Source organism: Rhipicephalus microplus, unplaced genomic scaffold (assembly GCF_043290135.1).
Source record: "Rhipicephalus microplus isolate Deutch F79 unplaced genomic scaffold, USDA_Rmic scaffold_16, whole genome shotgun sequence".
In the NCBI taxonomy this organism is placed as follows: Eukaryota; Metazoa; Arthropoda; class Arachnida; order Ixodida; family Ixodidae; genus Rhipicephalus; species Rhipicephalus microplus.
In genome coordinates this window covers 80,377-106,495 of record NW_027464589.1, presented here as the reverse complement: position 1 = coordinate 106,495, position 26,119 = coordinate 80,377, and the positions used below count along the sequence as shown (strand labels likewise).

The 26,119-nt window shown below is 47.5% G+C and overlaps 1 pseudogene; it reads right to left on the bottom strand.

Annotated features, from left to right (window-relative positions):
* Positions 1 to 24,407: 24,407 nt before the first annotated feature.
* LOC142785008 (5S ribosomal RNA) lies at positions 24,408 to 24,526 on the bottom strand (annotated as a pseudogene).
* Between the last annotated feature and the right edge of the window lie 1,593 nt (positions 24,527 to 26,119).

Below are 26,119 nucleotides of genomic sequence, written 5' to 3'. Positions count from 1 at the left end.
CTACAGGAGCCATTAAACTGTGTTCAAGTGAGGCTCGAGTTTCCTCAGCTAGACTTTTCCGGTGAACTGAAAAGGGCTGCCTCATCGAAGGCCTGTTTTGAAACAGAAATGAGCTCGACAAATTGTTAATAGTTCACTTCAGTTTATTACCCTAAAGGCCCCCCTTTCTAGGAGGAGCATTACATAAAAGGTGGGGTTTTATTTAGGTTAACAATAAGCAGTAAACGTTGTTTTAGCATTGAAAATGATCAATAACACGGTCTTGAAAGGCAGATAATGAGGCGATGTTGGCGATGTCCCGGGGGAGGCCATTCCAGTCTGTGGCTGCTCGAAAACAGAACGAGGCAGAAAAAGCAGTGGTGCGCGAAGATGGGCGGGAAACCTGAAATGGATGACTGGTTCGATGAGATATGCGTGCTGCGGCTACTATATAAGGTGGCTGATTGAGGGAAGAATGAAATAACTTGTGATAAAGCACGAGAGTTGCAGTGCGGCGGCGCAAAGAAAGGAGTGGCAGTCCAAATTTCGCTTTCAAAGATGAAATACTGATATCGTATGAGTAAGATGAGTGAATGAATCTGGCAGCACGGTTTTGTACCGCTTCTAATGCTTTGATTAAATACGCTTGATGAGGGCTCCATATGGCAGATGCATATTCTAATTTTGGTCTGATTAAAGATTTGTACGCAAGTAATTTTACATGTGGGGGGGGCTAGGCGGAGATGGCGTTTGAGAAAACCAAGTGCTTTATTAGATGCTGAAACTACATTAGCGATGGTGTATGCCATGATAAATCATAAGACAAGGTTATTCCAAGATATTTATAAGACGGTACTGTTTTAATTGCGGTGTTAACGATGGAATAGTGGAAGCGATATGGGCTATGGCGACGAGAAAAAGACACGAGTTTACATTTAGAAGGATTGAGGGTCATTAACCATGTGTTACACCAATCAAGCACGTTGTTAAGGTTGGTTTGGAGATACAGGTGATCATGCAGGTTACTGATAGTGTGATAAATGGCACAGTCGTCCGCGAACATGCGGGTTCTGCAGGATACATGGTCGGGCAAGTCGTTAATATATATTAGGAAAAGAAGGTGACCGAGGACAGATCCTTGGGGAACGCCTGATGTGACTGGGAGAGAGTTAGATAGGTGGCCATTAACAAAGACTGACTGAGAACGGTTAGTGAGAAACTGTTCAATCCAACGAAGCATGTTAGGGTCTGGGTGCAGGTGTGAAAGTTTAGCAAAAGGCGGCGGTGAGGAACTTTATCGAACGCTTTCGCATAGTCTAGAAAAATTACATCAGTCTACATGTTACGGTCTAGGTTAGTGTGCAAGTCGTGAAAAAATAGCGCTAATTGTGTTTCGCAGGAGTGACCTTTACGAAATCCATGTTGTGATCGATGAAAAAAATTACATGAGTCCAAGAAACTTGCGATTTGAGAGTAAATGACGTGTTCCATGATTTTACAGGGTACACTAGTTAATGAAATGGGGCGGTAGTTCAAGGGTGAGTCTCTGTTACCTGATTTGTACCCTGGAACGACCTTCCCCGTTTTCCAGTCATCTGGAATGATTCCTGAGGCGAGTGACTGTGAAAAAATCAAAGATAAATAGGCGGCACAAATTGATTTACCATTCTTCAGTAGCTTAGAATTAATTGAGTTCATACCAGCTGATGATGAAAGCTTCATGTTATCGATCGCGGACGCAATGCCTTCTTCGAAAAATGAGATAGTTGGCATGAATGCTTCGATGTTAACTGATGGTGATTGTGAAGGTGCGTCAAGTTCTTGAGTAAAGACAGATGCGAATGCGGTGTTAAATATTTCCCCACATTCATGGTCTGTCACTGGTTCATGCGCGTCGTTAGTCAGTGTGATGTCGTGAGTCTGCTTTGGATTTAAAAGTTGCCAAAATTTTCTGGGGTTGCTGGTTAGTAGCTTTGGTAAGTCATTGTGATAAAATGTATGCTTGGCGTTCCGGATCTCAACTAGATATAATTTTTCCACTTCGAAGTATTTATCCCAGTCACTCTGCGTGTCACGACGTTTGGCCGAACGGAAGAGCCGTTTCTTTTTATTTTCCAGCCGTTTTAAACGTACAGAAAACCATGACTTATTGTGATTAGTATGAAAGGTAACCCTCGGAATGAACATATTAGTGAGCACACTTAATTTATTTTTGAATATTGACCAGTTTTCATGTACTGTGCGAGTGGGAAACTTTGATTTGTACTCAGAAAAAAAGGTGTTAAGGTCTTTAGTTCTTGCATCGTAGTTTCCCCGGTCGTAAAGGCATATTGTTTTTGCGGATGTGTACTTTGGAGCAGAACTGAATAAAAATAGGGCATGTATGATTTTATGGTCGCCGATTTCTGGGAGATAACTGATAGATGAGAGGTTCTCAGGACTGTTAGTTAGTATTAGAACTAGGATGTTTGCTGTTTCTTGCGTAACGCGTGTTGGTTCCGAGACTAACTGACTCAGGTTAAAATTTAAACATACGTCAATGAAGTTTTTAGCCTCTGCATGACATAATAATGAGGACATGCCTAGGTTATGCCATTTGATGTTCGGGTAATTGAAGTCGCCAAAGAGAAGGATGCGAGCATTGGGGTAAGTGGCAACAAGTTGCCTTAGGCTATTGTTTAGGTGCCTACAGAAGTCTGGATTAGTATGCGGTGGCCTATAACAAACGCAAAGAAGTACTGTTAAAGGAGGAGAGTGACAAATGAGCCATAATGATTCAATGTCGGACGTTACGTGTACAACGGAACATAATATACCTTGGTGAATTGCGACCAGAACACCACCCCCTCGAGTACACTTTCGGTCGCTACGATACACGCGGAATTCGGGTAAGTGAGTCCGAATTTCAGCGTCCGAAACGTTATCGTTGAGCCAAGTTTCAGTTAGTACCAGTATATTGCTTCCGGATGACAAAACAATGTTCGATAAGAGTTCGCGCTTTGGGAGGAAACTGCAGATGTTCGTAAATATGACGGAAAGTGAGAGTGGTGTGGCAAGTGCAGGGTGCTGTCGTTTTGTAGGTACATGGTGACAGGGCGACTGCTATGTGATTTCTTTAACTGTGCTAGAGAATTTATCAAAAATATAACGTTTCGGACCGATGTGCAGGGTTTTATACCGCAAGGAGAACTTAGCAGATTTAGCCTTGGCAAATGCTATTAATTGTTTTCGCGCGTGTCGAACGGAGAGCGAAAAGTCCTCTCCAATGCTAAAGTTAGTATTTCTTAATTTCCAGCCATTTGATAGGATCGAGTCCTTTGTTTTGTAACATGCGAATTTTACGATTATGGGGCGATTTCTGCCGAACGAATGACGACCAAGGCGATGAGCTCTTTCGAAGTCATGAGGTCCTACGGTTATTCCTAGATTATTATGGCAGAAATCGATAATTATTTTTTCGAAATCGTTTCATGTCTCGCTGTCAGTAGGGTCGGAGATGCCATAAAAGATGAGGTTATTTCGACGTGATCGATTTTCCGCGTCGTCTAGGCGGTCTTCTAACTCCTCGATCTTGCGAGACATGCTGCTTGTGTCTGCCCGCATCTTTTCGATGTCGTTTCGGATAGGAATAAGGGCCTGGTAGTGTGCTTCTAGGTCGGTCATCCGTTCGCATAAATCTGTTAATGTTCTATCAGTACTGCTTAGCTGAGATTTGAGGCTCTGTACTTCAGTAATTACTTTGGATTGGCCTGCGGCTATTTTCTGAATTTTTATCAACACGGCATCGTTTCCGCCAGGGCCAGGGTTAGTTTCCACATCTCCTGACAACATCAACAAGGAATGAATAACGGAAACACATTCGGCGGCAATGGCGAGACAGCACCGTGGGCTCGGTAACTGCACCAAGACGTAATTGCTAGTTTTTTTTTTGCAAACAGCGCGTAGGATTTACTAACCTGCATCGCAAAGATTAGCGGGTTAGATGGCTGCGTTGAGGTGCAGTCACAGAGCCCATGGGGCGGTGCCGGTGGTGGGTGCGCTTTTATATGCAGCGGAGCTGTTGATGTCGATGATGGTGTGGCCGTCCACAATGCTTTGGTCTCCGGTAGCCACTGCTCCCCTGGCGGCACGGTCATCCCGGGTCGGCTGGTGACGAGCGACACGTGGTAGCATCCCGACGCCGCTGCGAAGCACGGCAGTGTGCACCCCGATGACGCACCAGCAAAGATGCGCATCGAGGTCAGCAGTAGCTGGCTGGTGATCATATGGAAGATCGTCTGCATCGCAAAGATTAGCGGGTTAGATGGCTGCGTTGAGGTGCAGTCACAGAGCCCACGGGGCGGTGCCGGCGGTGGGTGCGCTTTTATATGCAGCGGAGCTGTTGATGTCGATGATGGTGTGGCCATCCACAATGCTTTGGTCTCCGGTAGCCACTGCTCCCCTGGCGGCACGGTCATCCCTGGTCGGCTGGTGACGAGCGACACGTGGTAGCATCCCGACGCCGCTGCGAAGCACGGCAGTGCGCACCCCGATGACGCACCGGCAAAGATGCGCACCGAGGTCAGCAGTAGCTGGCTGGTGAGCATATGGAAGATCGTCTGCATCGCAAAGATTAGCGGGTTAGATGGCTGCGTTGAGGTGCAGTCAGAGAGCCCACCCAGGTGCAGTCACAGAGTATGAGGGGTGCTTCTTATCTGCTTTCACCTTAAGAAAATAAACAAAGGACTTATAAGTTCTCTGCAGATGAAGCGACCACTCATTTGACTCAACATCAAGGCTTTCTACGGCGCTGGTGCGAAAAGCACCCGTAGAAAGGCGGATGCCCAAATTGTGCACGGCGTCCAGCATCTTCAAAGCACTTTGACTTGCAGACTGATAAACAACGGCCCCATAATCTAAGCGGGTGCGAATGAGGCTTCGATACAGATTTATGAGGCATTGCCTATCACTACCCCAAGTAGTACGAGACAACACTTTTATAACATTCATGGCTTTTAAACATTTTGTTTTTAAATACTTGATGTGCAGTACGAAGGTCAACTTGTTGTCCAAGATTAAGCCTAAGAATTTATGCTCGGCTTTGACGGACAGACATTGCCCGTTCAGTCGAATGTCAGGTTCCGAGTGCATGCCTCTCTTTCGAGAGAACAAAACACACGTGCTTTTTTGTGGGTTAAGTCGAAATCCGTTTTTATCTGCCCAATTGTAGACCTTGTTTAAACCCAGCTGAACCTGCCGCTCACACATGGCCAAGTTGCATGACTTGAAGCCAAGCTGAACGTCGTCGACATATGTACAATAGAACATATTGCGGGGGATGGACAAGTGCAAAGAATTCATTTTGATAATAAAAAGTGTGCTACTAAGCACACCACCTTGTGGCACACCTGTTTCCTGGACAAATGTTTGGGAGAGAACACTGCCCACATGGACATGGAATGTCCTGTTTGACAGGCAACTTTCGATTATATGAAACATTCTTCCGCGCACACCATGGTGGGACAGGTCTCTTAGAATTCCAAAACGCCATGTTGTGTCGTAAGCCTTCTCGATATCGGGAAACACTGAGAGGAAGTATTGTTTGTGGACTAAAGCGTCTCGGATTTGTGCCTCAATACGCTCCAGATGGTCGGTAGTGGATCTACCCTCTCGAAACCCACACTGGAACTGGTCAAGCAGATTGTGTATTTCAAGGAAATGTAAAAGTCGGCGGTTTATCATTTTTTCAAAAAGTTTACAAAGGCAGCTGGTTAGTGCAATGGGCATATAACTTGAAACTGAGGAAGGGCGCTTGCCCTGTTCCAAACTAGGGATAACAATAGCCTCTTTGCCGAAAGCAGGGATTGTGCCAGAAAGCCATATAGCATTGTATAGAGAGAGTAAAGCTTTTCGTGTTTTAGGCGGCAGGTTTTTCAACATTTCATACGTGACACGGTCGTAGCCTGGTGCAAAATTACTGCTAGAGTTTAGTGATGTTTGTAGCTCAGCTAAGTTGAAAGGTTGGTTGTATGCCTCGTGTTTTGTGCACTTATATTCTAGTTTCTGCTTTTCTATCCTAGCTCTATATCTTTGGAAAACTTCAGTATAGTGTGACGAGCTAGACACTTGCTCGTAGTGTGCACCGAGGAAGTTCGCCTGATCTTCCAGGCTGTCACCCTGTGTGTTTACGAGTGGGAGTGAGTGTACTTGTCTTCCTGCTACCCTACGAACCATGTCCCAGACTTTAGCCTCTTGTGTATATGAATTTATGCCTAATAAAAACTTGTGCTAGCTTTCTCTTCTGGCCTGCCGACGCGTTCTCCTGCATCGAGATTTTATTTTCTTAAAGCTCTCAAGGTTTTCCGCTGTCGGCGAGTTGCGCAGCAACCTCCATGCCCTGTTCTGTTCTTTCGCGCATTCTGACACTCAGTGTTTCACCATGGGACGTGTCGTTTCCGGGCAGTCCAGATGTTTGTGGAATGCACTTCGCTGCTGCGTCAGTAAGAAAAGCCGTGAAGTACTGCACAGCTTCATCTATGCCTAATTCGCATATGTCGGTCCAACTTAAGTGTGTAATCTTTTGAAATTGTTCCCAGTCCGCTTTGTTTACCAGCCATTTGAGAACATGTGGCGGACATTCATATATTATTGGTGTACTCAAAACTAAAGGAAAATGGTGACTTCCGTATGGATTATTTATCGTATGGATTATTTATGACTTTCCACTGAAGTAATGGTACAAGTGAAGGAGATGCGATACTGAGGTCTATGGAGGAGTAAGTATTGTTTGCAAGGTTATAATATGTTGCCTCTTTCCTATTCAACAAACAAGCACCAGATGAAAAGAGGACCTGTTCAATGAGACGACCTCGTGCATCACATCAACAGTCACCTCACAAACCGCTGTGCGCATTCAGGTCCCCTAGAACCAGATAAGGTTTTGGTAGCTAATCTATTAAAGACTGGAAATCATGTTTTTCCAGGCGGTGTTGCGGCAGTATGTATAGAGAGCAGATAGTGACGAGCTTATTCAATAGAACTGCTCTCTATCTATCATCATGCTCGAACAGCCACTGCCTCTAGGGATGTTAGTAGTGGTAGATGACTACATGCTACTCCTCGATTAACAATAATGGCTACACCACCAGATGACGCCACAGCATCATCTCTGTCCTTTCGGAAGACAACGTATTGACTAAAAAATTTGTATTCTTGGATTTTAGGTGTGTTTCCTGTACACACAGCACTTTTTGAGAATGTTTGTGTAGAAGTTCTTGGACATCGTCGAGGTTTCGAAGTAGTCCTCTGACGTTCCATTGTAAAATTTGTGTCTCCATTATGGGAGTAAAGAAGTGCTGTGTGTACGAAATGAGTGTGGCTGGTGTCTAAAGAGAGAAGTGACTTATCTTACAGAGCCTTTAGAAGGCCCTGTAATTACCGTTTTGTCTTTTTTAGAGCGGTCGAGGGAACTCCGCCGCTCCTTTGGCGTAGTCTGTGACGGTGCAGTTGATGTGTTCATTGCCTCAGGAGAGACGACAGATAATGTTGTTTTCGTTGTAGGCTTCGTCGTGACAGACGGAGCCTTAAACCCCACCGGGCTGGAGGTCGAGGGAACCTCTTTAGTTTGTGTAGTGCCCTGGCTGCTGCCAAGGTTCACAGGGGCCTTCGGTGGGGCTGTATTCAAGGAGGGTGGGGCAGCCGAGGCTGCTTCCCCCATGGATGCTTGCGGCGTTTGCTTCGGCACGCTCGGCGTGGTCCAAGGCATTGCAGAAAACCGAAGTGGTGCTGACCCCCCTCGCACCACTTCGGCATACGATGTGTTCACAGCAAAATGCGGGGAAACGCGCTGCCGCGCTTCACGGAAGCTTATGTTCAATTTAATCTTTGTAATAATAATTTCTTTTTCCATTTTCCAGGCCACGCACGACCTGGAATGTGCAGGATGGTCACCCTCACAGTTTGCGCAGTGGGCTTGTAGCTGACAGTCATCGTCAGCGGTATGACCTTTGGTGCCGCATTTCGCGCAGATAAGCTGTCCTCGGCAGCTCTGCGAGCCGTGCATGAACCTCTGACACTTAAAGCAGCGCCGCGGGTTGGCTATGTACGGTCTCACAGGCAGTTTAAGATATCCTGTTGCTATTTCAGTGGGAAGGGTGCTAGATGCGAAAGTGAGTATGATGCGCTTCGTTGGGATTTCCTTATTTTCTCTTCTTATTTTGATACGCTGCACCTAAATGACATTTTCCTCTTTCCAGCCTGTTAGAAGTTCATCATCAGAGAGGTCCATCAGGTCTCCAGCTGATACAACACCCTTCACTGTGTTCATGGTTCAATGCGGTGTGATTGTGATAGGCCGATCCCCAAATGCTGTGAGTTTATGTAGTCTCTGGTACTGTGCGTTGTCTTTTATTTCAAGTAACAGGTCACCACTGGCGGTCTTTGTGGCCTTGTAGCCTGCGCCCAGCGTTTCTATAAGGCATTTGGACACAAGGAAAAGTGAAATGCTTCTAGCTTTGTTTTCTGTACTTTCACAGTGGATAATGTGGTATTTCGGGAAGTTATCTTTTTTGTTTGGAATATATTCAAAAGTTGCATCGGTGCGCCACCTCTTGGAGGGGCGATTAGTTGTGAGAGGGCTAGGGGTTCCCATAAATTTGATAGCTTATTCGGCGGCAATGCCAGCCACCCACCACCGAGCCCAGCAAGGGGACGCTGCGAGACGCGAAGGAGACGCAGGTGCCAGCCGTACATGGCCGCTATAACCTAATATATCTACCCAAGGTTGGATATTTACACCAGGGTAACCCTTGCCGCCAGGAAAAATTGGAAGTAAAATGAAGTGAGGAGAATACAGGAAAGATGTAAAGTGAAAACAAAAGACTAAGATTTAGGGAGAGAGAGATAGGAAAAGACGACTGCCGATTTCCCCTGGGTGGGTCAGCCCAGGGGTGCCGTCTACGTGAAGCCGGGGCCAAAGGGGTGTGTTGTCTCTGACAGGGGCCTTAAAGGTCCAATCACCTAGCGTCGGCTCAACCCCCAGGATCCCCTTTTCCCCGGACACGGCAAAGCCACGCACGGCTAGGCGTGGGAGGGAGCCGAACCCCCCCCCCCCCCCCCGTTAGCTCGGGTCCGTGGTGTCGCTACACACCAAACGCCTACTTGCGCAGGCGCCCCGGCGAGGGTCGTCGTAAGCAGCCTGATCCTTCGTTGACGAGTCCATCGGCTCTAGGGCTTGGCGAGTGATGTTGTCGCGGATGATTCTTGCGATGAGCTCGTCCTTTCGTCCGGAGCACCGTAGACCTCGTGCTCTCAGCTCGTCGACGAGTTTCTTTTTCGTTGCATTGGCCATCGTGCTGTGGTCGAAGGTCGTGAACACGCTTTCGACGATGGTCGTCGAAAGCGTGTTCCTTTGTGTGCGAGAAAGCACACAAAGGCAACTACATTTTGGCCACAAATAACCATACTTACACTCTTTCAAAGCTCACTTTCTCCGGCCATCCGCCCTAATATGTTGTAACTAATCTGATAACTCAACACTAACCTAATAAAACGCAACTACATGATTTTCACACAAATGCTGCCATACCCTATAGACAAGGTACTTGTGCACATTCTTTAGTCTCTGAATACATCCTTTTAAGGCATAGTCGTGAGTATCTACTTGTAGAACACCCTGAAACCAATGACAACTCACTCGCAACAGATCAAACTGTGTTTTTATAAACTCTAGAAATGTATCTCTAGCCTCAATGTTTGGGGAACACTACTCTCATCAGCTGAATAGATCACTTGAACTATGAGCACTCACTAAAATAACAAAAGCAAATTACCCTCACATACTACCACGCTCGTTAACTGAATGTAGCCTCATGTCCGCCCCTGTCTTTAAAGAACACACAGGACTTTGATGTGCGCCCCAGCATGACATCATACTCTTATTCAAAGAACGCTAGCATACCAACACACACCAAATCATAGGTCATATCGCTATAAGCTATAGCCGCCACTCTTTCAAGTTTAGCGGACGTACGAAGTATTCATCCCTAACCTACATGCTTTTATCTCGAAGAAAACTAATTTCACGCAGTCGGCACACTGATGCGGGCTACTGCTTCCACATAACAACTCAACTAAAAACACTTACATTGCTTTTAAGAAATCTAGAAGACAAAAACTGTATCTAAACAAACTAGCCATGAAAATGACAAAGGAATATTACTTCGAAACCAAAAATAAGCGAACAAACATGCTTCCCCGTAAATTCCTGTGTCACCTTCTCAAGCTTACAGCTGTGCCTCACTTCAATCGCACCCGCGGCGCTCGTGCTCTTGGCGGATTTTAAAAACGTCCGGCGCCACAACGTGCACGTCCTACAAGCTGAACCGCGCAGTCACGCCTCATTCGCGATTTCTGCGGGCTTTTGTCAATCTGGTGGATGATTAATTGATTGATATGTGGGGTTTAACGTCCCAAAACCACTCTATGAATATGAGAGACGCCGTAGTGGAGGGCTCCGGAAATTTAGACCACCTGGGGTTCTTTAACGTGCACGCAAATCAGAGCACACGGGCCTACAACATTTCCACCTCCATCGGAAATGCAGCCGCCACAGCCGGGATTCGAACCCGCGCCCTGCGGGTCAGCAGCCGAGTACCTTAGCCACTAGACCACCGCGGCGGGGCAATCTGGTGGAGCGAATCCGAGCAATGCAAGGTAAAGATTGATGGTGTCCTCTTTGGTCTAGCTCCTGCGCGGTGTTTAGCTATTGTGGCCTTTCTTCTAAGACCACGTCGACACTCTTGTCCATGAAAAGCTCTAAATCTCCACCGCGCATACCATCGCGAGGACTTGCGCCAAGGCTTACCGTTTCGCCATCTGTGCCTTACTGTAGGCCACGAAGGACCTTTTGTTGAACGGGTCGACGGTCTCTGTTTTTTCTTTCGCCCGGCTCATTGGTACCCTTTTCTTGCCTTTGCTTAGTCGCACGTGTACGCTTCAATCTTTTACGGCAATACTTGTGACCAACCTTTCCCTCATTGGTTCAAAATTTGTCGCGGGTTGAGTCATCGACAATATTACAGCTCAAGGGCGCACCATGAAACGTGCTGTGGACGGAATCGCAAAACTAGCGCTTTACACGAGATACCATTTGCGAAAACGCTTTCTTTTCCTTTTCGTCCGGCGCCTCGGACGCATGCAACGCAGTTTTCACGCTGATGCAAAGCTCTTATTTGCTACGCTTACAGGTTTTGTGCCTTCTTTTACACACGTAGTACTGTTCATCTTTCTCGCGGCTTTGCGATGTCTCTTTCGTCTGCGCCGCTTCTTGTGGCTCGTTTCTGAGCTTCCCGATCGCAACTTCAGCTCGTTAACACTCTCACTGCTTCGGCCGGCTGTCTCATCCACGCAGTCTAAATGATTTTTGACCAAATCATCTTTCTTTTCACACACTGCACTGGCGGACAGGTTAACACAATAAGGAAAAATGCAGCTCTTTGAAAAATTTCGCTGGCATCCCTGGGAGCTATCGGCAACCGCGTTGTTGCCCTCACTCTCTACTTTGACTGCTTCTCCTGAGCTTTTTCCGGTGTTCTTGATTACTTCCACATTGTTTGCAAGATCCACCGTCGCGACAAACACAGTTGAGGTCTGTACCATCTTTTCTACAGCTTTCCTAGCTGTTTCGCTAGCATTTAACTAGCACAGCACCTCGTCGCACTCACTCTGGCCTTTGTCGGCCTCTCTACTCAACGCAGCATCATTCGCAGTACCCAAACTCGATTTGTCTTTGAATCTGCTGCTATTTTCACACGTGCTAGCCTTCTCTGCAGCTCCAAAATGCACCTCCCTCGTTTGATTATCGCACGTCTCGTGCGTTACAGTTGCGGATGGCTGAATCTTCCGCCACCTTGCCTCGACATTTTGTTCGGACAGCTCAATCTCTAGGCGGAGTGCTCGCTCACACTCTTCATCTAGCTCCTGTTTTTCCATCTCCAATTTTTCCTCACTATCCACCTTGAGGCTATAAGAGACACGCGGACTTCTCTCAGGCTTGCTTTCACTACCAGCACAACGTCGCGCGTTCTTCACGGGAGCGTTCGTGAGCTTGTACTCAATTTGCCTTCTGTCAACTTTGACGCCGAAGCACTGCAGTAAAGCTGCCTTAGCTACAATGTAATTATTGAACTCCTCCTCGGAAAGGTACGTTATTCTACCCATTATGTCACACGGAAAAACACTCTATACGGCGATAGACCAATAGTCTTCGTCGAGCTCTAGTTCTCTGCAAACGTTCTCATAAAAGGTTAGGTAACTCTCTATATCCTCGCCCTCTTCGAATGCATGGACCCTCGAATTTACTTGAGACCATCCAAGGCACTGTATTGATCTTCTTGTCTCTTTCTGTTTTACTTTTAGGCTTTCCTTCCGCTGGACTCTTTCTTTCTGTCGTTCCAATCTTTCTTTTACTTCTTTTTCTTTTCTATCTCTTCTTTCCTTTACTTCTCTTTCTTTTCTATCTCTTCTTTTCTTTTCTTCTAAAATCTCTACCGCGTTTTCAATCTCTTCCCACAGGCTTTTTGCGAAATCTGCCTCACAATCGCTGTCCTGCCCATTCTTTCCTCCAGTTCAATACCTGGATGCTTACCCGCAGCCAAACGTTCATCTCTTAGCATTGCTTTCCACGCCATGAATGCCGTTGTACTTGGGTCCTGCATTTCACACATAACTAGGTGATCCCTACAACTCCAAACTCACAAAAGGTAATCTCCCTAATTCATACACAATCCAGCTTCTAATAGCCTCACACAATTGAAGCCTGGAAAGTCAAAGCCAAGACCAAGCACTCACCACAGCACAGCACCATGTCGTGAAGTTCATCCTACCGCTGCCAACCTGTTGTTAAGGTTGCAAGAGGAAGTAGCTGATGGCATCCCACCGCTGCCACCAGTTGTAAACGGTCGGAAGGAGGAAGTTGCTGATGGCATCCCACCGCTGCCACCAGTTGTTGGGGATGGGGGACTTCCCGGTCTCTTGTGGCAGCGTGGTGTAACCGGGTAGAGGAAACGAACGCTGACAAGAAGAGGATACGAAAACCAAACAGGTTTATGGCATCATTTACACGTATTTACAGCCAAGAAGGGTTAGTAGTTTAACAAACCACGAGAGTGGTGGTTGAACTGTTACATCATTCCGAGCAACGTCCAGCACTCTGCGGCGTCGTTTTATGCCCTGGCGGGCTCCTCCTCTCCGATTGGAACACCAATCACACACACACAACAAGTGAGGGGGACGAGCATGCACGGCAACGTGCACGTCCAATATTCAGTCGTGATCACTGCACTGCAAGGTGGGGCCAGCAGGGCTCTTCGTCGTGTGTGTGCCGCTAGTCGAGAGGTCCCAAGATCCTGAGAGCACACATCAAAATGTCCGCCTATCTGTGCGCTTAATTAGCAGGGCGATTTGCGGTGGCCGCCAGGGTCTCTTCCAAGGAGGATGCTGTCTTTGTTGTTCTCTCTCGAACGGTTTACGGCGTCGTGGCGACACGACGTCTCATCCTCCGGCTAGCAGGGACAATGTCTGGCGGGCATAGGCAGCAGACCAATCGGCTACTTGATTGAGGATTAAAAAGAGCGCCACTCCCCCGCCAGTTCTGGCGCTGGTCACAACAGTTTCCCTCTCGCTAGATGAGTCGCCGAGGTCATCAGGCACCGCTGCTGCTCAAAGGAACGACGAAAGGGTCCGCATTTGAAAGTCAGAAACTCGCCAATGCTTGCCGCATGGTCTGGGTAATTGCCGAAATCTTCGACAGCATCTGGCAGACTGGACGCCGAAGGGGCTGAGAGCCTCCCCTGTAGACCGGCTTATGCCCAATGGTGTCTGCCCAGACGAATGGCCGGGCCAAGTGTAACAACGTGAGAACAGTTCGACCCGATCCCGACAAACCTGCCACTGTAGCGGCGTTCCCGCCTCACACAGACAAAAAATCTTGAATGAAAACATTCGATGGAAGTCTGGCTGGTTCGGCGTAAACTTGGAGATGAATTATACTCCAACCAAATGTTTTGAAGAAATCTGACGTTTCGAAACCGACTTGATTCGTTCCTAAGGGGTGACTGCGGAGGCTAGGTACCAGCGGCGTCTTCAAAGCATTCGCGGGGTGGATAATGACCTCTCTCTCTCGTTTTGCCGTTGTTGGCCGGTCTTTCGCGCGGGGGAGCAGGTGGCCCAGCGTACACGAAGGCACGCGCGCGATGCGAACCCCTTTCTTCTTGAAGATCCGCCCGAACATCTCTCTGGTTGCCTGAACTTATGGAACTGGTACGCGTTTCGGGGGCTGCCAATTAAGGTTTATTGAGGTTTTCGTATCCTCTGTTGCTATGCCCGGCGGGTGGTGGCTTGATTGAAGTTTTTGGGTTGCCGTTTTTTTCGAGGCCCGCAACGACGCGGGCCTCTTCTCTCTTTTGCTCTGTCTCATACGAGCATATTTTCCTAGCTCTTTCGAGTTGCGTGGTAACAACCGAGGCCTTGTGGCAGGTTGGGTGGAAGAATCATATTGAAAGTAGCGACCAGTGTGCGTTGGCTTCCTATGAACGAAGAACTCTGGGCCATTGCGCTTTCTTGCCACCTGGACGTCGAGAAAGGGCAGGCAATGGTCGTGTTCACACTCAGTCGTGAATTGCGTGGCTGGGTGCACGGAATTTAGGTGTTGTCTGAAGTTTTCGACTTCAGACGTCCTAATGACCCAAAGGCAATCATCCATAATAGGCAGAAAAAGCTGGAGTCACGGCCAGAAGGAGCTGAGTGCTTTCTCTTCCATGTACTCCAGAGTGAGGCTTGCCATTATGACGGAGATAGAAGCTATCATCGCGGTTCCACTGTTCTGCCTGAAAATAGTTCTTTTGTAGGAGAAGTACATACTGGACAGGCAGAACTCCAGTATACGGCAGAGCTCGTCAACCACCAAAGGAGTTCTTTTCACTCAGGCTTGCGTCCTCCTCAAGCACAGAACGGCCAGTGGATACAGCTAAGGGAACTGACACGTTGGTAAACAATGAAACGACGTCAAATAAGACCATGCTCTCGTCATCGCCGATGCTCACATCTCACGCTAGCTGCACGAAATGGCTGGAGTCACGGACATGTGTTGGTGTCTTCCGGGTTAGGGAAGCGAAAATTCAATGTAAAAATTTCAAAGGGCTCGGCATGGGGAGGAAGTGATGTCTACAATTGGTGAGAGGGGGACGTCAGGCTTGTGAATTTTCGGTAGTCCATAGAAACTCAGTGCGGATTCGTTACGGCAGATTAGTCATAGGTAAATTGTTCTGAAATCCGGGTAATCGTTTAAAATTTCCGCGAGTAGCTGGTTTAGCTGCGTCTGTGCTTGCTTCGTTGGGTCCTTTACAAGCTGCGTGTATGCGTCCTGTTCTAAAAGAGCTGAAATCTTCCGATCGTAGTCACCACTGTGCAGCCGCACCGTCGAATTGCCCTTGTCTGCCAGCAAGATGACAATGCTTCGATACTGTCGGAGTTCCGGAAGTACCTGGTTCTCCTCCGTGGTCAAATTCTTTTTCCTTTTTAACGGTATTTTTGAAAGGATCCCAATTGATTTCAGCCTAATTTCTTCTCTGGCACCCGGCCTCACGCTTTGGACGTCTTTCTCTACAGCCCCGACAAGTTTCTGTTGACGGGGAGTCGTTGACGTGTTTTAGCCATACCCCTTTGCCAGGACAGAAGTTTCCTGATCAGTGAGTGGACGAGATAAAAGATTGGTGACAAACTTGAAATTTCGGTGCTTTGAGTGGAGCTCCGGTTCAACTGGTAGGAGAGTTTTTTATCCTGAGTGGTTCGGTGCTTTTTTGCGGTTGATGCCGCAACGCAGTCCGCGAACGAGTCGACCACAGTCATCAATTCAAGGATGCGATGATCAAGTTGATGCTTTGCGAAAAACAGGCACAATTCTTTTTTCCGTAGAGAGGTGGTAATTTCATGAAAGGGGGTGTTGATGAGTCGTTCTTCAGCTCTCGTGACGGCTTCCATGCCTTCAGGGGTCGAGACAGGTCGTTTTAGGCGCAGGCTTTGAGGAACAACTTTCCTTTCTTTCCAAGTGCGGCTCACGTCGAGATGAGTCTTGAAGACTAAGATGCCTGCCTTAATGCGTATGTAGCGCATGACTAGCTACATTGTATCTTGTCTGAAGTTTTGGGTGATTGACTTTAATGTAAACATTCGACAGAAGTCTGTCTGGTTGGGTAGGAAACTGGGAGATGATTTAGACTCAAACCAAAAGTTTTGAAGAAACACGACGTTCCGAAACCGACTTGGTTTCTTCCACAGAGTGGACTGAGGAGGTTACGTAGCAGCGGCGTCTTTAAAGCACTACTGGTGGTGATAATGACCCCCTCTCACTCTTTCTCTTTCTCGTTTCGCTGTGGAGCGCAGTCCGTGCGAATACACTGGGAGAAGGGTTCCGAGAGAGCGGTTGACGTTATGGGCTGTCCTTTTTATGTTCCACAACTCGAGTAACAACCTTCTTTACCAATTTGGCTCCCTTTCAAGCATAGCCGTCGCTTCGAAATTGATCTAGTGATCTAACGTCTCAGCATGTTCGGCGACTACGCTGCTCTCTTTGTAGAACTTCCGCACATCGTTGGCGTGTTGCTTCAGTCGTTCCGGTAGGTTTTTCATCTCGCCAATGTACGGCGAGGGGCACTCCGCGCACGAAATTTTATAAACGACACTGGCGCCCTGTCCATTATTGGCCGGTCTTTCGGGCGGGAGAGGAGGCGGTCCAAAGGGATTAGCATCGCGCACGTGGCTTCGTGTTTTGCCAACAATGAACAACGACCAGCCAACAATGAACAGGGCCCCCGGTGTCGTTTATAAAATTCCATGTGCCGAGTGCCCTTCGTCGTACAACGGTGGGACGAAAAACCTACCGGAACGACTGAAGCAACACGACAACAATGTGCGGAAGTTCTACAAAGAGCGCAGCGCAGTCACCGCAAATTCTGAGACGCTCGATCACCAGATCAATTTCGAAGCGATGGTCATCCTTGAAAGCGAGGCGAACTGGAGTAAAAGGTTGTTACTCGAGTCATGGCACATACAGAGGACAGCCCATAACATCAACGCTCTCTCGGAACCATTCCCCAAGTGTATACACGTGGACTGCACTCCACACCAAAACGACAGAGAAAGAGAGAGAGAGAGGTCATTATCCACCCCGCGAGTGCTTTAAAGACGCTACTGCTACGTAGCGTCAGCCGTCACCCCTGAGGAAGGAAGCAAGTCGGTTTCAAATTGTCGGGTTTCTTCAAAACTTTTGGTTGGTGTCTAAATAATCCCCCTAACAAAAAGGCTTTTTGACAATTTCTGGCCTTGTACGCCTACTCTTGACGATTTATCACTCGATTTTTGAAGATAGCGGAAACCTTGACTAACCTTACACGAGACGACGCACCGTTTTTATGGGTCACCGAGAAGCAGGCTGCCTTTGCCAAACTACGAATGCGGATGCTGTCAGCCCCCGTTCTTGCGCATTTCGACGATGATGCTGACCCAGAGGTTCACACTGAAACCAGTACCATCACCTTCAGCGCAGTGCTCGTCCAGCTTCAACACGGCAAAAAACGAGTCATAGCCTATGCCAACCACCGCTGTCTTGTACCGAGGTGAATTACACGACCACAGAGAAAGAGCGTCTCGCAGTAGTATAGGTGATAACCAAGTTTTACCCATACCTCTATGGTCGGTCAATCAAAGTGATGATGAATAAAGTGCACTCTGCTGATGGGTGAACATACTTGATCCCTCAGGACGACTTGCCCCGGTGGAGCTTGCGTGTACAGGAATTTATGTGACCATCGTCTACAAGTAGGGATGGAATCACGAAGACGCTGTTACACTGTCGCGTGCACCCATACATTTAGCCAGTCAGGAAGAAGAGAACGATGATGGTTTCCGGGGCACCCTTAGCTTATCTAACTTTAGCAGAAGGCAGCGAGAGGATGGAGAGTAAGTGATTGTTAAGTGAAAAGAAGATACAAGTGAGCCCGTAACTGTCTCTCAGGAGGAGGACACCTGAACAGTAGCTCACGACGGGGGGGTAAAGAGATAATAAAAGATAGGATTAATAGGTATAGAGGTAGAAAGAGCGAGGCGCAGAAACAGCCACATAAGAAAGTAAGGAGAAGATGAACACGGTCGCAGGATTCCGAGGATGGGTCACCACTCGGCAGAGAGTTTTTGTCAGCGTCAGGAGATAGCGTAGTGTGAGCCTGTCGGCCAGAGCTGCACTGTCGGTGGAGATCACGGTGGCACAACCGGTTGGCGCGAAATCCAGAGAGCCAGTCCTAGAGCATAAAGAGAACGACCACTTATCGACTGTTTAGAGGATCGTAGCGTCATTATACCTCGCCATGAATCTCGCGTCGTGACGTCTTTCTGCCTCCGAGATAATGTCCTGTACAAGAAAAATGCCCGTTCTACGAGCCGCGCTTACCTTCTCGTCATTCCGAAGGATATGCGGGGCGAAGTCCTCTGCGCGTGTCATGACGAGCCTAAGTCTGGTCATCTTGGCTACTCGCGATCGCTCGCCAAAGTAAGCGAGACACATGCTACTGCCACCCGGCCTTTCGGCAAGCATGAAGCAGTACGTTAAAAGCTGTCGTGTATGCCAGCGTCGAAAGTCGCCACCAAGCAAGGTGGCTGGATTATTTCAACCAATTGATCCACCCCACAAGCCATTTGACCAAGTCGGCATGGACATCCTTGGACCATTTACTTTATTGACCGACGGACAACGGGATCATTTTTGCAACTGACTATCTGACACTCTATGCTGAGAAAAAGGTAATACCACGAGCCACGGCTTCAGAGGTAGCGCAGTTCTTCATGTGCCACATTGTTCTGCGCTACGGTGCTCTATTTACAGTGATAACCAACACAGGGACACCGATACCTGCATAGCTTATAGATGAAGTTTTTCGACTAAGTAACACTGGGCATCGAACGACGACTGCTTACCATTCGCAGAGCAATGGGCTCACCGAGTGACTATATAAGACAGTCACAAACATGATCCCCATGTACATCGACTTCCAACACAAAACATGGGATCGTATTTTGTCTTAAGTGACACCATTTCGCCTCCTCTACTACCGCGACTTTTAGATGATGCTGGATGCCATGCTTCCTTGTGAAGACGCCGATCAATTAACAACTGACGCTGATGAATTTGCGGAGCGTTCCGAGGAAACTCGCCAGCTCGCACAGCTACACATTGGTTAGCAGCAACAGGTCGATGCACGACGTTACACCATGCGTCACAAAAACGTATCTTGCAGTCCGGGAGACTAGGTTCTGGTTTGGACCATTGTTCGTTACCTTGGCCTCTCCGAGTAGTTGCTAAGCAGATACTTTGGTCCGCATAAAGTGTGCGCCGCGTGAGTGACGTAAACTGCGAAGTGGTTCCGGACACCGTATTGTCAACATGGGTACAACGAAGACAACCGAGCTCTGATATAGTTCCATGGTTCGAATGGAGCCTTATTTTGAACATTTCTAAAAAAAACACTTTTCCTTCGTGTTTTTTTGTGTGTGCTACTGCCATTGCCTCATCATTGGCGAACTGCTCACGTGTATCATTTGAACATTAGTGTCATTTTCCAATGTTTAAACTACTTTGTTTTTTGTTGCAGTAACTTCGCATCATCAAAACGATGCTCGTTTTTCGTGTGTTGAGGAGGAATATTGCCAGCGACTTTTAGTAGGTGGCAAGTGGGTCGTATGTCAAGGCGTACGCTCAGATGTCTTAAGAAAGGAATTCATCCATACCCGTGATTACGTCCTTTGGAGCCTCTATTTCTGGGTTTTCCAATGCGAACGTTTGCGAGGCAATGCGTAATTGTCTTAATGAAACGAAAAGACAAAATGATATTATTATTTTGTGTCGACATATGCATATCTCCTTTTTTTCTTTTTCAAAGCTAGGTTTTGTTCTAGGTTATTATCTATTACTAATATAAAAACTTTAGATTAGGTACAAATTTGTGATCATCAAAATTTCATTTTAAAATTTGTAACAATTTCAAGTTGTAAGTTAATTTACTATAAAATAGAATAATACTTTATAAGACCATTTAATTATTGGTTGATGCCCCACAGTGGGTATGAGCAACAATTGAAGGGCATCAAGAACAAGAACAAGTGCGCACACAGAAACACTTAACTAGAGTCCCCCCTTAGAAAACACGGCTGCTAAAAAAGCACGTGCCAAAGGGATGCTTAGCAGGCTTAGTAATTATCGTACCGGTTTGATGATGATATGTAGAATTTAACGTCCCAAAACCATCATGCGATTATGAGAGACGCCGTAGTCGAGGGCTTCGAAAATTTCGACCACCTGGGGTTCTTTACGTGCACCTATATCTGAGCACACCAGCCTACAACATTTTCGCATCAATCGGAGATGCAGCCGCGACCGGGATTCGATCCCGCAACCTGCGGGTCAGCAGCCGAGCACCTCAGCCACTAGACCTTCGCGGCGGGGCTATCTTGGTGGTTTGTGTAGACACGTGCTCGTCCTAATAAATTGCATTTACATTCAATCGATATTAGAATTCGCCTTTCTTTTGTTTCTGGCGTTCCCACTTAAAGTTCGACAACTGATTCTGTTAGGACGCGAATCGTTACGCTTATGCCTGGGGCTACCTAAATATGTTGCGAACAATATCCAACATGAAGAATTCCGCCTGCCTTCTATTATAAAAAATTCATATTCTAATAGTACGCTCATTCCTAAAAATGTGTGCATCACCTCAGATGAGGTTACAGTATGTGTTCATTAGCCAGCAGGCCTCACTTTGCAACCACCAAAGGTCTAAGTTACGGTGCCCTCACGTTATTTTTACACAGAAACTTCTCGACCCCTTAAAAGTTAACCTTTGTAAAATACTTGTACTCAACACTGTAGGTTCAATTCAGAATACATTTGATGATATATATTCCAAGAATGAAAAAAATACCATATCAGTATATAAATGGCATTTTAAAAGATCATTTGGCCGAAGTAGAAACATCCAATGTAATATAGCCTCACGCTTCCGTTCATGAAGAGAAGGCAGGCGTAGAGATCGTAACATCCTCTCTAGATTTGGCTTGTTATCTTCTTCTTGACTAGCAAAATGTATGGAAGCACGCGACAGTGTGTCAGCGTCTTCGTTATTCCGTCTTGACTTGTAGACGATGGTCACACAAATTACTGTAGATGCAAGCTCCACCGGGGCAACTCATCCCGAGGAATCACGTATGTTCACCCATTAGCAGAGTGCACGTTATCCATCATCCATTTGAAGGACCGACCATAAAGGTATGGGTGAAACTTGGTGATCACCCATACTACGGCGCGACGCTTTTTCTCTGTGGTCATCTGATTCACCTCGGTACAGGACAGTGAGCGGTTGGCATAGGCTATGACTCGCTGGGAAGATGCAAATCGTCTGTAGTTCTTTATAGGTTCTGTTGTGGAACTACAAGTTTTCGCGATCGGCCATACCATGTTGGATTGTTCTTCTGGCAGCGAATGCGAACGAACGTGGAATCAAGAACTTCGACGGAGCGGCGATAGCGGCCCACGCCGGCCGCGAAAACAGGAATGAAGGTGCAGATAAGGTTTACGAGATCGTGCTGCCTACGTTGCCCACTGGCCGTGTTCTACTGAACACGTTGTTTATGCACGGTGATGTGCGTGAGCCTCCCTACAAAATTGAGGGCTTCAGAGATGCCCTCGACACATTTGGGGTGCTACCAGACGTCAGCGCCTTAGGAGCGTACCAGATTAACTACGTCTGGACCGTCACCCTCATCAGCGGAGAAGCGACAAGGAAACTGGCCGTGCCGAAAGAATTGAAGGTAAAGGGCCGCCGGTGCATAATTATTGATACCGAAGACCAGCAAGTAAAGCTCCGCTTGCATTGATTGCTCTACGGTGTCCATGATGGGGACATTCGGACAGCGTTCACCACGTTCGGTAACGTCACTGAAGTGACGTGAGAACAGTGGAAGGTGCAAGGCATGAGAGAGAAGGGATTGACAACGAGAAGCGTGTTGCCGGGAATGAAGGTGGATAACCTGCCCCACCAGGTGCGAGTCGCCGGTGAATTGGCCCTCGTCGTCGTTCCTGAGCGGGCGATGCAGTGTTTGCGTTGTCATGGCACGGGCCACGTGCGCAGAGATTGCAGGTTGCTCCGCTCCTAAAAATGACGGCGTTACGGATACGCGGACGCTGACTGCATCCGTACTTACGCGTCGGTGACCGGAATTTCAAGAACTGACGAGCCCGACGAACTCATGGACGTCATTGAGGCTGAGGAAGCGGCCATGTGAACCGAGGAGACAAGAAAGCAGGCGGGGCTTTCCAGTGGTGACGCCACAAAATGAGGTTCTCCGGCAGACCGACAGCCTGAAGCAGACACGACTGGGCCTACATACACCCAACCAGTAGAACAGGGTTCACCGGCGGTCACGGAAGGGGACGCTGGTGAAGGCGACCTACCAACGCCGCAAGGAGCGGCGAGTGAAGTTGATGGGTCGCCTGGAACGACAGGGAAAGCGTCCAAGGGCGGTGATTTCAAATGTCTGAAGGATTTACAAGCCAAAAAGAGCGGCGTACAAGAACCAACCAATCTGGCTGGGGCATGTCCTCATCTTGGATGCCGTAGAGCATCTAATGCAGGCAGAGTTTTACTTGCTGGTCTTCGGGATAAATAATTATGCACCGGCGTTCTTTACCTTCAGTTTCCACGTGGCCAGTTTCCTTGTCGCTTCTCTACCGGTGAGGGTGACGGCCTAGACGTGGTTAATCTGGCACGCTTCTAAGGCGACGACGTCGGGTAGCACCCCAACAGTCTCGAGGGCGTCTCTCAAGCCCTCAATTCTGTAGGGACGCTAACGCACATCACCGTGCAAAAACAACGTGTTCAGTACAACACGGCCAGTGGGCAACGTAGGCAGCGCGATCTCGTAGTCCTTATCTGCACCGTCAATCCTGTTTTCGCGGCCGGTGCGGGCTGCTCTCGCCGCTCCGTCGGAACTCATGATTCCACGTTCGCTCGCGTTCGCTGCCGCAAGAAGATTGAGCATGGCATGGCCAATGGCGAAACCTTGTCCTTCCACAACACAACTTATAACAAACTACAGGCGATTTCCATCTTTCCAAGCTACAGTTAACAGCTTATGCAGCGCGTTATATTATCCTGGCGGCAAACTGCGAAGGTGCGTGACAATAACGTCTGTTGTTCTCCGGCAGAGAGCTTGCTCGGCTCCTTGGCTGGGGCGCACAAGCACGGGCGCGCTAACTTTTACGCACAGATGTGGTGCACTTGCTGGCCGCCGCCACCGGCCATGCTCGTAAGTCTTTTTCTGTAACTTAACAAACAGCTGTTGCGTCGGCTTTTATGACTGGGTGGCACATGAGGGACCGACCTAAAGCAGCAATATTGGAATCCCCAATAATGATATTGTAACCTCCTGCCATGGTGGTCTAGTGGCTAAGGCACTCGGATGCTGACCCGCAAGACGCGCAGGGTCGAATACCGGCCTCACGGTCGAGTACCGGCCTCGGCGGCCAAAATGAATATAGTCCATGAGCTTAGCTTAGATTTAGGGCACGTTAAAAAAAACAAAAACCAGGAGGCCGAAATTTCCGGAGCCTTCAAATACGGGGTCCCCATATTCGTATGAAGGTTAAATCCCGACAAATATGACATGTTCCTAATGCTATTGTACGATCCGGCAATAAAATCTGTCCAGTAGAGATATCACACAATCAAACTGCCATGTGCGCCACATTTAGGCACACGTGCGCAGGCGTCAAATTTCGATTCACTGCGCGCATTATTTTTTTTCTTGAACAACGAATGACGTGGAAACGTTGAACAACGCCCTCGAACTCTTCCATCTATGTTTTTTTCTATATACAGTAAAAAGTACAGATAAAGAGAAATTGAAAAAGAAAAGAAGGTGCCATGCGCCCTTGTAGTTCTGTAGATTAGAGGTATCGCACACTACAACTCTATTGGCGGCAAACTTAAACCCGTGTGCGCAGATTAAGTTTCTAAGTGCACGCGACGCAACGAGGAACGAATGACGACAAAAAGTTAAACAGCACCCCCCCACCCCTGTTCTTTCTCTGAACAAAAAGAACAAAAATAAAACAAAAGAGAAAGCAAGGTTGAAGAAAAATAATAAAAGAGTAAGTCACGCGCTCTGGGTGCCAAATCTAAACTCATGTGCGCACGCATATATTTTTATTGGCTATACTGATGGTCACGTGCGCATGGGATACGGGCAAACAATGACGTCGCAAAATTAACAACAGCCTCCTCCCACTTCTCCCCAAGTTTCTTATCTGCAATAAAAAAGAGAAATTTTGAAAAGTAAAAAGAAGGTGCCATCAGCACTCGGTGCTCCTAAGTGGTCTCCCTCCCAAGTACTGACCGAGCCCAATGCTGCTTAGCTTGGGTTATCGGACGAGAACCGGCGCATTTAGCATGGTATGGCCGATTTTGTCCTTTGATACCTCCATTTGGTACCAACCACAGAATACAAACGACACTGGTAAGAAAGTATGAAATGCACAATATTTACATGATAACTTAACAGTCAACAAGGATGGTGATGATTTTGGTAATATAAATCTCGCAAGGTCACCGGTGGCTTCAGTCGTGGAAGCCATAGTAATGGCTCCGGTACTGCTTTATAAATCTCAAGAAACCGGCGAATTCTTTTTCTGAATGAGACACTTGCCGGCCGTGCATCCTTATCAAAGTGGCAGCCTTCCATTCTCGCTCTCTGAATGGAATGGAGGCCCATGAGCACAACTGCATCAAAAGGAGCCCCGTCATTGTTGTCTACATTTAGAAATCTAATGCTATGCGGGTCCAAAAGAAATTCTTTTTCACAAATCTCTGCAAAACATCCCAAAAATAATTCCCCTCCCAACAATGTAAAAAAACATGGTCTACCGTTTCTGGCAGCTTACAAATAAAGCAATGCGTACCCCAAGGCAAATAGCACCCCTTTTTTTCCAAAAACGTTTTAACAGGTAGTGTCCCACTATGCAGATTAAGGAAAAATGTTTTGTCTCCCGGCATGACTTGCATTCTTTTAAAATTATTTAAAACATCACTACCTGGGCCTCCACTGAATAAAGATCGGTATAGAGGCACTGAAAAAACTATATCGCATAACGCAAAATAAAGTTCGTTTCGTCTTACAGCAGCCAGATGCTCTCGTGAAAATTGTAAGGTTGGAAATCTTACACTGAACACACGTTCTTTATAAAAAATCCCGATCCCCCCCACACAATGTTGGGTTGAAACAACATATTCAGGAAGTGCACTAGCTAGTCGGAGTTGACATACTGCGTGTAGAAAAGAGTCTGTCGGATCTCTAAAAAACAAAAACTGGTTAACTTGTTGTCGTAAATAGAGGTGACCTAGTCCGAGACCTCCGTGTTTCACCCTTCATAAAAAGTTTGTGCGACTGCATCGCTCCCATTAGGAAGCCCAAATAAATGTCGCAAATATCCTGTGCAGTTTCTGCACATTAGTCCGTGAACAAAGTATGACCTGAATAACATACCACACCTTGCTGATGAAAGACAAGTTGCAAAGTGTGGCTCTGGCAAAGATCGAAAAGGCGCCTGCTTTCCCCTTCTCCACTTTCTCTTGTGTCTCCTTAACCTGCAGTTTCCAATACTTATCGCTGTCACGATAACCGTCAAGTGGAACACCTTAGTACTTGCCTGGGGTTGTCACCCAAGGCATGTTTGCGAAGTGGTCCGGTTTTGCTGGCCATGACCCGTGCTAGAGCCTTAGACACTTGCCCCAGTTCACGCCGCTACCGGTAACGTGGCTGAACTCACGGACACATTGGACAGCCCGTACGATGCTCCGCTGGTCACGAGTAGAGATAGCTATATCATCTGCATAAGCCAGCAGTTTCACTTCTGCGACTTGTAAGTTGAAACGAGAGATACCATTGTCTGTGATTATTTTCATGCACAGTGTTTCAATGTAAATACAAAACGAAAGGGGCTGAGGGGGCAGCCCTGGCGAACCGAACGTTGCACACTGATGGGTGCCCCCGGTATCTTATT